The sequence below is a fragment of the Pinus tabuliformis genome, chromosome 6, assembly GCF_031772625.1.
Source record: "Pinus tabuliformis cultivar Carrire ecotype Pingquan chromosome 6, CPIR1, whole genome shotgun sequence".
In the NCBI taxonomy this organism is placed as follows: domain Eukaryota; kingdom Viridiplantae; phylum Streptophyta; class Pinopsida; order Pinales; family Pinaceae; genus Pinus; species Pinus tabuliformis.
Genome location: NC_142292.1, coordinates 1,466,124,022 through 1,466,135,287, shown reverse-complemented (window position 1 = coordinate 1,466,135,287; position 11,266 = coordinate 1,466,124,022). Strand labels below are relative to the sequence as shown.

At 36.2% G+C, this 11,266-nt stretch overlaps 2 pseudogenes; both read right to left on the bottom strand.

Moving 5' to 3' along the window:
- Positions 1–412: 412 nt before the first annotated feature.
- On the bottom strand, positions 413–997 carry LOC149264176 (thioredoxin-like protein Clot; annotated as a pseudogene).
- Positions 998–2,754: 1,757 nt separating this feature from the next.
- LOC149264175 (CBS domain-containing protein CBSX3, mitochondrial pseudogene) lies at positions 2,755–3,410 on the bottom strand (annotated as a pseudogene).
- Positions 3,411–11,266: the final 7,856 nt, after the last annotated feature.

Genomic DNA, 11,266 nt, shown 5'->3' with positions numbered 1-11,266 from the left:
GGTTTTCTTATAACAAAAGACTCCCTTTCTTGAAGACAAGGTGCCCACCCAGCAAAAGAGTAGGATCCATAACTAGTTTCTTAAGCAAAACAATGCAGATAAAAGAACTAGAAAATTGTAATAAGATTCAATTCTTCTGATAAAGGGTGGTTTATCTGTTACTAAGCACTGATTAAAATAAGTATGAGAACTTGTGCTAAATATACACTTCATGTGTGGGTGTCGACGATGATTCAGAAGTAAAACATAAGACAAAAACTTATTGTGGAAGACATAAACTCAAATTCTCACAATACACAATAAATTATTGGATTTCACACAAATATGTATTTACATATGCCAGTTTCTTATCGCATTATTGGCCACAAATTTAACAGTGTAAATTTCTCTAATATACTACCACCCACAAACCCTACTCAAGCAGCTTACTAATACGAGATTCAATATGCGCCTCGTTGTCCTCCAGGTGCCCTGCAATGGCTCCGTCTTTCCAACGGATAAGGGTAGGCAACCCTTTCAATCGGAAGCATTCATCCACCCTCCATGGGTGACTAGCATTTTGCCATGTAGGTCGGTTCCCAGCAAAGGCCCTGAGGAGAACTGCATTCTTCTCGGATTTCTCCAGTGCTTTATAAATCACTGGCTCTACCCTAAACAATCTATAAAATTAAAACAATCTGTAAAATTTAAAGTTGAGGGTTTCAATTTACCAACAATTTTTGCAAAGATACATTTATGAATGTCCAAAAATTTAAGCTCTAGGTCTTCCTTTACAGCTAATTTTACTGTCAATTTCAATCTTGGTTTCTAGGTTTGTATAAATTCACTACATAATAAAGGGATTGAGAGAATTAGAAATGAGAACCTGGACACTAGCTGAGGCCTGAAGCAAGATATTTGTCCACCAAGAAAAGCAGTAACGTGACTTGTTAGTCTGGATGGATTCAAACAAGGTGGAGAAATTTTCAGGAGTTGCATCAATCTGAGTAAAACCCATGGTTTCTACCCTATCTGCAATGTTGTTTCCCAAACAACTGCAATAAGAAGGTAGTAAACTCTCTCACTGAGTCCATCCATCCATATGATTATGTTGGATGGCGACCCTGTAGTGAAAGAGGGCCATCACAAAGCCCAAAGAGACCTTTAATTCTACCAACATGTTGTGCTGAGAGCAACAGATGCATAAAAAAACCTACCAATGCAGAGAAAAGAATACGAGTCATGTGACCCATCACCATTTTTCTGCCATCACTCAACCAATTCGCATTCCAACAGCTAAAGGCAGGAACTAGGCAGTTTTTGCTTCCTCTCTTGTCCTTGGAGCTGCATTCACCATTTATTTTAATTGACCATTTTCACATGTGCAAGGGGAGCTAGGTAGCTGCCATGAATCTCAGGACTTGCGGGAGCACACAATTTTCATGGTTTTGGGGTATTTTTTTTATGCAAAATGAAACTGGACAGTTCTCTCTCACGAGTCCGCCAATTGAGAAATCATTTCAATTTAACACAGATACTTCAAGCCAAGAAAAATTAGCATGATGCAATGTTAACTTGTGTGCTTGAATGTTAAATGTGTGCTTGAGGCTTACACACTATGTTATGGAGAAGGGTTACACCCTATGTTATGAAGATGGAGCAGTGAGGACTCATGATCTTCATGTGAGAGTCCACATGGTCTAGCGCGTATCATGTTTCATTTTGTTTATTGTATACCTCATGAATGACTATAAGCCCTGTTGTCTTACTTAATATCTGCTTAATTAAATATACCCTCAAGACCGTGTAATTAATATGATTATTATATTGACTTTTATGGGTAATACATGTGGGGCTCGTAATATGTAAGCTAATCGAGTATGACAATCTTCCCATCATGGTGCAACAAAAGAGGCGATCTTTGGGTGTAGTAGTGGACCCCTCTGTTTCACCGTTATATCACCTCATCTCCCAGATCAATCCAAGCCCGAATATATATTACTAATCATTCCATCTGAAAAGAAATTGATTCGAATTCAGCCGTTAAAAAATAAAATACATATATAATACCTACTTTCTATCTATAAGCTCTTTTAGATACATAGCTCAAGATAGTTGAGAAATTGTTGATATCTATATAGGTCAGCCTACGTAGAGTAAGTCAAATTGATGAGATCTTCTTTGCTTGCTCAAGTATAACAGCGGTATAAGTATTTCTGCCATTGCTTGATCAAATAACCAGTCAGTCCTAAATAGAGCAGCTAGTTAGAAGGTGATCGTAGGAGGTAGCTTCCATCCTGCAAAAATAGGTTTGAGATATTACAATAGATAGATATCCAAAACTCACTCTTAGTTACACAACTGGTCACCAAATTTGCTTATATTTAAATTGTTTAGCTTAAATATGATTTATACTTGCAAATACTTTAACTTGGCTATGATCTTTACCAAATTTCTCTCGCTAACTTGAAAAAACTTAAGCAGTCACCAAATTTGTTTATATTTAAATTATTTAGCTTAAATATGATTTTTTTCAACACCAAAACACTTATATTACTACCAATTTCCATCAATATACAAACATTTATAAAATATATACTTTTGCAAGTTCTAAAAAACTAGTTCAAGAGTTCTCACTTTATTATATTGTCTGCATTCGATGTGAAAAGATGTGATTAATAATTAGTTAAACACGCCAAACATCTGAAACTCACCAACTATACAACAAAAGCACCCTTTTTCACACTGCAAGGCTAAGCAGAAGACTCTGCCTAGTCACAGGTTGCAGTTGTCCTTCAAAGTTTTCAACATCATGTAATATCCACCTTGGTTGAATGCATTCAAGTGCTTCAGTTCCTCTCGATGCTCATCTACCACTGCTCGAACGACATCTCCTATTGATACCATTCCTAGCATGTTTTTGCCCTCAACAATAGGGATATGCCTGATACGATTGTCTGTCATAGGTTGCATTGCCTTCAATACCTTTGTATCAGAAGTTACTATTATAAGATTATTTTCCTCAATCATGATATCCCCAACTTTGGTTGTTTTCGAAGATATTCCCTGTACAATTATCTTTTTAAGATAATTTATTTTTGCGATAATCCTTGCAATTGATTTTTCCTCTGTTGGCTTTACAACCAACAATGCTCCTACATTGTCTGAGTCATAGACTTCATTGCATCATATAATGTGTCCTATGTAGTGCACCACAACCAAGATCCATTAGCACTCTTTCCCTTTCATTTCAAAATGCATGCAATTGTTGTGCTCTCAAAACCATGTTCTTCCAAACGAGCACAAGAAATAGACTCATAACAAGCTATAATATTAGATCTGAAAGATGGTTCAACAACATGAACATGTTGCAGAATTGATTTCTTAAAGCTACCTCCATGAAACTGAATTTCTCGAAGTGCACCTTTCATTTTAACTTAAAATAATGATCGGAGAGCATCAAATCTATGTTCTTCTAGACGGGTGAGAGACTCATCCTCTCGTGAGATAGCTTAAATATGATTTATACCTGCAAATACTTTAACTCAGCCTTGATCTTTACCGAATTTCTCTTGCTAAATGTGAATCTTTATAACTTGAAAAAATAGAGCAACGTGAAGCTAATTAAGCTCTAGATGGTCAAACTATGGATGCAGAAACTGCATACTTCCCCACTCTGGAACTGTAGAAATTCTGCAAATTCTCTACAAAGGTCGCACTAAGATCATGTATAAAATCTGATTGTAGATTAACCCGATAATGCAATATACCAAAGCAAAATACTATAATCTACTTCTAATATCAAACTTGCGAAGCTTAAAGATCGAGCTGAATCAGAGCTGAACACATATAACCATAAGAAGAAGAATCAATGCACATGAAACACAAAAAATACTAAGGGGAAAGCCTCAGCTAAAAACCCCACTATCTGTATTATCATACAAGGTGGAAATACATCAGAATTATACAAAGCCTTAGCTCTCACAGCTAACCATCTCTCAGCACAATCCTCCTGGATGCTCACAGGCAATCAAAGCTTCTCACAAGCCTTCTCCTCTGCCCTCCAAGCTCATATTTCCTTGCGCAATTACCTCTGGGATGATCACCTTCACCCAGTGTAATACTGCTCTCACACACTGCTCTAACACACTGTCAAAATTGCACAATACTCAAGGAACCTTCTCCTTCTGCATGGATGAGTTTCCTTTATAGGAAAACTCATGCAATTGAAAATACAATGTCCTTGTCTTTAATCTCAACTAGGTCTTTCTCAAAATACACATGCATGAGTTATTTATGAGAGAATCTTCAGTTGTCTGGAGTACACTAGTTTGATGCATGAATGCATTAACTGACTAAACTCACAATTAGTTCCTCAAACTGTTTGGAACTAATCTAACTAGACTTAACTCAGTAAACTGAGCTAACTAATTACAACTCAAATACAACTAATCCTTATCTCCTTAATTAAGGGATAATTGTTGCATGACTTCACAAAGACTTCTAGATTGAATTTCTCCAACTAATTAACTCAAGATGATAATTTTTTTCCAAGCAGCTGGTGAGACTAAATTCGAATTTTAATTCTCAATTTTGATTCAAGGACAAATTAAAATTGGAATATTATGGATTCTATTTTTATCATTTCTTGTTGCTATTTTCAACACTCCCTCTCAACAAGAAAGGAATTCAACTCGATCCCGATCGTGAACCTTTGGAATGTTTTGCATGCAACACTTCTCTCTAGTGTTGTTGCTTCAGCAACTCCAGAACCAAAAAACATCCAACCTGAATCAGTATGATGCATCTGTCATCAAAGTCTCTGACTGTTATTGCCTCTGTCAACTGAAAACTTTACACTTCTGTTGACTTTGCCTTACTGCACTGTTGTCAGCGCTTCTCTGTGCTCTTCAATATATGACTGCTCTAGCCTCTGTCACTTTGATCTCTAACTGCATCAATCCCACTGATTCCTCCCGCTACTATGTACTTTGGGTTCCCGTAGCAAGGTACGATCCATGAGATAAAACCTCTCAATGGACCCTGCCCAATTTTAGCCTTCATGGGACTATCACTTCACATCGCCCCACCTCACACCTGGAGGTATGGCTGCATGTGCTCCCTCTACTAACTTGGCTCAAAATCCCCCCCTACTGGAGGTCTCTGCATGAGAGGATGCCTCCACTCGGTCTCCTCTTAGCATCTCCAATTGTGGCTCCTCCACAATTGTTTGAGACTTCTTTTGGGTCTGCATGTTGAGAGGTAATTTACTCTCCCTCTCAACCACCAATTCTCTAACATTTTCCTTGCTCCTTAAGGCTTTGTATGCATCTTGAACCTCAAGAGCATATAGGTTATTGACTCATGAACCAATCTGCTTCACCTGTCTCATGGTGATGTGTCTAAGGAACACCTTCCTTTACTGAAGACAACATCGTAGCCTTTGTCCTCCAACATCGCGACCGATACCAAGTTCTTCTTCAGTCCAAGCACATACTTCACATCTGTCAAGGTGATGGAGATCCATGCTCCCTCTGAAAAGCAACCGTGCCCACTCCTGAAACACCATGCCTTTCATCGTCACCCATCTCTATGCAAATCTTGAGGTCTTTCTCCTCTAAGGTACTAAATAAACTTTTATCGTCAGTCATGTGGAATGATGCTCCACTGTCAAGATACCAACCACAACCCATCATCAATGACACCGTGCATGCGATGAGAGTAAAGTCCATTCTGAACTGAGAGGCTAATGCCTCACCTTCCGATCCTTTCGAGGATCCCTTCTTGGACTTCTTCGATGGGCAATTAGTCGCATAATGTCCCATCTCACTTGAAGTATGATATGAATTCAATTTGCACCTGCAACCCTAAACTTCAAACTTTGAATTCTCTTCTCTGTATACTGTTCACGGCTCCGTTAAACTTGGGCTCTGATACCATGTAGAAATTTCTCTTTAGATCAGCTAGCTCCGATACCATGTAGAAATTCTGCAAATTCTCTAAAAATCTCACACTAAGATCATGTATAAAATCTAACTGTAGATTAACCCAATAATGCAATATACCAAAGCAAAATACTATAATCTACTTATACTATCAAACTTGCAGAAGCTTAAAGATCGAGTTGAATCAAAGTTGAACACATATAACCATAAGAAGAAGAATCAATGCACATGAAACACAAAAAATACTAAGGGGAAAGCCTCAGCTAAAAACCCCACTATCTGTATTATCATACAAGGTGGAAATACATCAGAAATATACAAAGCCTTAGCTCTCACAGCTAACCATCTCTCAGCACAATCCTCCTGGATGCTCATAGGCAATCAAAGCTTCTCACAAGCCTTCTCCTCTGCCCTCCAAGCTCCTATTTCCTTGCGCAATTACCTCTGGGATGATCACCTTCACCCAGTGTAACACTGCTCTCACACACTGCTCTAACACACTGTCAAAATTGCACAATACTCAAGGAACCTTCTTCTTCTGCATGGATGAGTTTCCTTTATAGGAAAACTCATGCAATTGAAAATACAATGTCCCTGTCTTTAATCTCAACTAGGTCTTTCTCAAAATACACATGCATGAGTTATTTATGAGAGAATCTCCAGTTATCTGGAGTACACTAGTTTGATGCATGCATGCATTAACTGATTGAACTCACAATTAGTTCCTCAAACTGTTTGGAACTAATCTAACTGGACTTAACTGAGTAAAATGAGCTAACTAATTACAACTCAAATACAACTCCTCCTTATCTCCTTAATTAAGGGATAATCTCCTTAATTTAAGGGATAACTGTTGCATGACTTCACAAATACTTCTAGCTTGAATTTATCCAACTAACTAACTCAAGATGATAATTATTTTCCAAGCAGCTGGTGAGACTAAATTTGAATTTGAATTCTCAATTTTAATTAAAGGACAAATTAAATTGGAATATTCTGGATTCTATTTTTATCATTTCTTGTTGCTATTTTCAAGAGGAACTTGCCAAAAAGATTTGGTGAACCCTGTTACGTACACTTCCTGCTCGATTGTACACTTCTCCCTAGGTAGAGACTTGTTGCATAGAAACCCTCCTTGTTATACCAAGAAGTGAGACGCTTTTACTCATGGACAATGGGTGATTTATCAATATTTTGTTCGTTAACTATAAAAAAAGAAAAGTATTAGGTGTATTGGATATTGTTGTTGGCAAATTTACATCAAAATGTGAGTTTCATGAAGTATTAGGTGTATTGGATATTGTTGTTGGCAAAAATACATCAAAATGTGAGTTTCAAAAACACTTTAAAGTTGAGTAGCATAAATTAAATTTTCATAGATGATTATTGTATTGAATATTATAATTTTGAATATGCAACATTAAGTTTAAAATCTTAATGTGCATATTAAGTTGAGATTATATGTATTTATGCTAGTATAGTGTAACCCAACACCATCTTACAAAATATGTTGCAATGAAATATATCATATTTCTATAACTTCATTGAATACAAATAAATATATGTTATTATCATTGAATAATTAAGATGATTGTAAACATAAGGTAGGGGTGTTGTGGCTTGGTTTACTTGAGTGAACACAAGGTCTTGGTTAATCTAGAGTTAGAAGGGTTGATATTGATTAGTCAACCTTTCTAAAAGTTGGTCCTTTCTTGATAATTATATTCCCTACTGTTATAGGAAAGATAAGCACATCAACATAAAATCCACTTGGGGGCATTGCTGAAGAAACAATTTGACCTCCAATGCATTCACATTAGACGATGAGCATCCTTTCTAATGAAGTGGGTGGCTTGTTTATCATTAGACATGCTAACTTTTAAATCTCTCCCCAAATCAAAATCCAAAGGCTACGAGTTAATTATCAGTAACATTGTTCTCACTCTAAGATACATGCTTCTTCGATTAAAAAAATATGTCTTTAAAAGTATCAAAATATTCAAATAAATCTCATACTCTTGCAATAAAGCTCAATAATTTTACTCAAAGAAAATTTTTGGTGAATGCTCCAAATTGTCATCTTTGGTCACATAGCCCTAATATCTAATACCATTAGGGAATGGAGTTATAACTTCGAAGAACACAAGTAATTTATTCTGTAAGATATCCCCATAGTATGAAAAGTTGGAGCAAGTCGAGACACCATTCATCTTCATCCAAGCACATTAGTCAAGTTTTTGAATCAAAAGAGGAGGAGATTCGATGAAGAAACAAAATCTGATCTGAAAGAGGAGCCATAACTACTTTTTATTAACAATAAAAAAATATCTTGCAAAGGCAAAGGTAATCCAATAACCTTAGCTAAAGGAATGTATAATGATGTTTTGTAGTGTAGAGGTGGTTTAAGAATTTTGTCAAGTGAACATTAAAAGATCCAAGTCATAAACCTAAGTAAGGCAATTGAATAAACATTATTTTCCTCCACAACAACATTAACACAAAGCCGAAGACAAGTAACTAAATTAGTCACTATATTTATCTTGGTTGCTTTAATACACAATATGGTATGAGAAATGAGTTTCCTAATATTCCATTATAAGAGGAAATTTTAGGTGATTATAAATCAAAATCATAATTTCGGCCAACCTTAGGTCCTTGGAGATACATTTACTTTAAAAAGCAAAGAACAAGTCATATATTCAAGCTCTTGTTATCATAGAATTGCAACTTCAAACTCTAAAATGAAGTATAGATGAAAGATGAATTTATATCCATTACCAAAAAATAAGGACTAATGCCAAAGGATGCCAACTTCTAGTCAATATACTTCTTAGTACAACTACATAGTATTGGTTTTAAGTACATCATTTAATTTTTTTAAACAAGAGGACATATAATATGTATTAAGGTCATGGTTGAGCCATATAACAAGTTAATACAAGACAAGAAAAAAGCTTCAACATCATTGTTGCATCATATCCTAAAATTTCAAAGTTCCTACCCAATAACTTAGCTAAGATTGTTATCCTAAAATTATACTCATGAACATAACTTATATATGACATTGTAAATTGATTCATAATAAAACTATTTTGGGAAGATTACAGAGAGTAAGTATTATGTAAAGCCATACATATGAAGCGCTACTTACTTGAAACTAACCTAGGAGTTGGTTGCCTATTCAATTAGTCCCATTTCCATGTCACCATCTAGGCTTTGGCCTTGGTATATTGTGTCCTCCTCTTTCACTCTAATTGCTTCATATAAATTGAAACAATGTATATATAGTTTGGGTTGGGGGGGGGGGGTGTGGTGGCAGTGTGCACAAAAATTGTAAGGTTCCTCTAGAAGATCACAACCCATATATAGTTTTGTAAACCATTTAATGGATGGAGTCAAATCTTGCTTCTAGAATTTCATGCTTTTTGCTCTATTTTCCCACGAAGGCTATAAATTATTTTCCTTCCATACGAGCTTCATGCTAAAGAGAAGTGTTGTTAACTTTCCTATTTTTCTATTGTGGGTCCATAATAACCTTATACTCCCATCATCTTTTGGGTCTTCACATTTCTTGATTGAAATAGCTAATGAATCTTGAATCTCATACTCGTGGTGCTTGCACCTCCTCGTATCCCTTCTCCAGTTTATTGTCTCACGAAGTGCACATTGAACACAATTACAAGGACAATTAGACACGACTCTAAAATAGTCAAATCACACCCTTTAGAAACCAATATAGACTCCAAATTTGGACCAATTCCTTTTTAGATTACTTGTAATTCCAACTAAGTACCTTCTCTATTACAGGACCCAAAAAAATGTTGTTGTGCTTTGCACCCCTAGCTTTCTCCACTGAAGATGAGAAATTTAAATTAGAAGAGAAGGAGCAACCACTAGAACACCATTAAAGACTTTATCGAGTAGATATCAATAAAACAACACCTCCCTTTAATCAATTATGAACACTAAACAAAGTACAAGGAACATATCAAAATCTTCATGCTTATAACCATCCCATCTTGACTATTATTTTAGTGTTAAACTTAGGCAAACTAGGATATAGAGGTAAACCTACCAATAACAACTTTAATGTTCATCACAACTATAATCTTGAACTGCGACAATTGTCACTCCAAGCCACATGCATCATAACTATTCTTATTAAGGAGTAAAACATGGGAGGTGGGACATGAATAACCCCCTCTCTATTTATCATAACCTTTCTAACTTTGATTATTACAACCTCATTGGCTTTCAAGCCAGTCGAGATGTTATGAACTCTTAAAACTTGAAAGAATTTAATGTTATTATACTTGAGACCTTTGAACGAATCTACTCACTCATGCATCTAAAGGGATCGTGTGATACCACAAATGGAAAATTAAGGTTGAAGAGTCTCCCAACACTATGATTTGATCTATTCCTCTATTATTTTTTTGTAAGCTCATATACTTTATATTATATTTGCAAATATATTCAATACATCATGAAGATAAACTGCTTGATCAAGTCTAATATGGAATGGCTCCAAGAGCTTTGATCAAGGGTTGACTGAAATTTCCATGATTGGACATATGGAGCTAGTAGGATGTCAAGCTCATAGTAACATGACTTACAATTTTTTGGCTATGAAATCCATAGAAACCTAATGAAAAAAAATAAAAGAGACTATAAACATAGGTGTTGGATACCAAAAAAGATGATAGATAGACTACTCGTGTTACCATGCCAAGAAGACTCACGAAGTTAAACATTTAGAGCGGGGTTAGCTAGTGGACTAGGAGTTTGTTGGTCTATGTTATGCATGAGTGCAGTCTCCATTCTTTGCATCCTTTCATCCATAATTTGGTATAATAGGTGGAACTCTTCCATGCAAAGGAGAAGCTCATTTATGGTAAAAAAACATTTCGCCCAAAAAAATCTTAATGTGCCAATACAAGTCCATCGTGTGCAAATACTAGTTATGCCTTGTTCTAGGAGTGCCCAAGTTCGGAGTCCAATGTTCCACCTTGCCCATAATTTCAAAATATAGGAGTTTTAGCTGCTCAGTCACCAATTCTTGTTTAATATCAGAGATCTCTTGTTGGACCCCCAATGGTGTATGATCCAAAAAACGATCTGTGGAGGCTTGGGCTTGGGCTCTCACTCCAGAGTTAGTACGATGACCTTTGCCCCTACGATGAGCCCAAGCTCGTTCTTTGGGCATTTTAACTGCAAAGGAGAGAGAAAAAGCATAGCAAAGAGAGAGTGTAGAAGCACTGACAACCCAAATAACCGTACACCAATACTGATTGTAGAGACTAGTTGTTGCACCTTTGTAGGGTGGCCAAGTGAAAATTAAG